The following is a 2458-nucleotide window of genomic DNA, read 5'->3' as shown; positions in this document are numbered from 1 at the left end:
GCAAGGTTGCAGCATACAAAATCAGTATATAAAACTCAATTGTATTTCTTCATCCTAGATTTTTTCTTTGCAGGACAGTTCTCTAGGTAGCCTTAGACCAACCTAGTTCTCCCTCTTTGTTGTTTGTAGTTATCAAGAATGACTGTAAAACTTGCTGGGAATACAACATCCTGAGACAGGGAGGAACTGACCAGAACAGCCTGGGCTCTCTTCCAGTCCCCCTACAGAAGACAGATGTCCTTCAAGGCTTTATCCCAGAGAGTCCTGATGCTCCTAAGGTATAAAACCCAGAGCAGGCTGTCTTCCAGGGTCCCATAGCTGCAGTGCAAATGGGGTACGTGCAGATAAGATTCCACCCAATTTCCTTATTTTTCTTATCTGCTATATATTTAGAAACTATGAAGGGATGCTTTCACTTATCAAAAGATTTTTCAACATCTTGAAGTGAGCATGTGGTTTTTCTCCTCTAATCTGTTACAGTAATGAATTCTATTAATATAGAGTAATAGAATTAATCAGTTTAATAATAAAATGGTGAAACACTTTTGCCTTATTAAAACAAATGCTACAAGCCAGGCACAGTGGCTCATATCTGTAATCCCAACACTTTAGGAGGCCAAGGCAAGAGAATCACTTGAGGCCAGGAGTTCAAGACCAGCCTGGGCAATATAGCAAGACCCCGTCTCTTAAAAATCGTTTTTAAATTAGTTGGGCATGGTGGCATGTGCCTATACTCCCAGCTACTCAGGAGGCTGAAGTGAGAGGGTCATTTGTGCCCAGGAAGTCAAGGCTACAGTGAGCTGTGATCATGGCACTGTACTCCAGCCTAGGTGACAGAGCAAGACCCTGTCTCAAAAAAAAAAAAAAATTTTTTTAATGCAGCAGCCATGATGTATATTTAGTTTCCTAAATCTATATTTAGGATATTCTGTGTTCACAAACAAGATAGATCTGTCATAATGTTTTCTTGTCCTGTTCTAGTTTGGGTGACAAGATTATACAAGTCTCAAAAATTGAATTGGGTTGCTTCTCTTTTTTTCTGTACTTGTAATTTATTTATCAGCTTCACATGCAGTAAGTCCTTTGAATCTAAGTATCTGTGTCTTTCTTCAGTCCTACAAAATTTATAGCCATCATTTGTTCTATCACTCATGGTCTCTATTGCTCCCCACATCTTCCCAACCCCGGGGTATTCTTATGAATAGATACTGAAACATTTGACCCCATCCTCCATGTATGACTTTTCTTTCATTTTGCTCATCTCTCTATCCCTTTGCACAGCACTCTGAGGGAACTACCTCAAATTTCAAGCTGACTAATTTTATCCAACTATGAATTGTATGCTCTTCACCCATATATTGGGTCCTTTTGAACAAGAAAAGATGTATTTTTTGCAAGATCTCTATTAGGATCTTTTTCATAACTATTTGTTCTTGTTTCCCATATGTAATTCCTTCCTTTATCTCTCCAACAATAACTGCAGACTTTTTAAAGTTTTCTCCTAATGCTTTATTGACTTGCGTATATTTTTCCATTTCCATGTGTTATCTCTCTTAGTGAAGTTGGCTTTCCTCAAATATTTTTCGAGTCTTTACTGTGTCCTTGCCATTGTGGTTGGGAGTCTCTGCTGGATGGCTGGGTGGGAACTGCTGCCGTGATTCTGAGGGTTTCGGTTGAGAGGGAAGAGCCACAGTATGCTGCAGATTGGTGCCTTCTCACCTGGGCAGTGATACATCTTGTTTCTGCCAGGTGTGGCCAGTTACCTAAAGTACCACCTGGTCTCTGATCCAAGCTGCAACCCCTACTGTTCTCTAAGTCTGTCATCTAAAGGCAGACATCTTCACCTTTGCCCTTGGCCCATGGCAGGAGAATGTGCAACAATCAATTAAAGAAAAACCCCAACTAACCACACCATTGGTAGCCCCTAGGGTCTTTTCTGCCCTGTTTGCACCGCCTCTAGTCCAGAGGCAATGTGCAGAGCTCTCCCACATATATATACCCTACTCTCGAGTTTCATCCGTATAATCTGCCATCTGTTCTCTGTCTTTTCCAGAATCCTGTTGTTTCTAGTCTACTGAGAGCCCCCTTTCTTGCTTTCAAATGGAACTGTGTATAGTGTTTGTTTGTTCTGTTTCTCTCACGTCTATTATTTCTATGCATTTGGTATAGAGGAGATAGACTGCACTGTGTGTTCGGTCCACCATCTTGAAACTGATGTTTTCCCTCTGTCCCATCTCCCTCCACAACCCCGCCCAGTAGCAAATACCTGGCCCTGTGACCAAGGGCTCAGGAAGCTACCAAATCTTTTTCTTAGGAAAAGAATTCGAAAGTTCGTGGTGTTGATTGGTTTTTGCCCCTGTTACCCCTAGGATATAACTTCTGGGGTCTGAAGTCGAGAGTCCAAACTCCAGCTGCCCCACCCCCTCCAAGGAGTCTTTTGCCCACGTAGAGTCCAGCA

The sequence above is a fragment of the Macaca nemestrina genome, chromosome 17 (genome assembly GCF_043159975.1).
Source record: "Macaca nemestrina isolate mMacNem1 chromosome 17, mMacNem.hap1, whole genome shotgun sequence".
Lineage (NCBI taxonomy): Eukaryota > Metazoa > Chordata > Mammalia > Primates > Cercopithecidae > Macaca > Macaca nemestrina.
The sequence above is the reverse complement of the archived record's forward strand: the minus strand, read 5'-3'. Positions refer to the sequence as shown.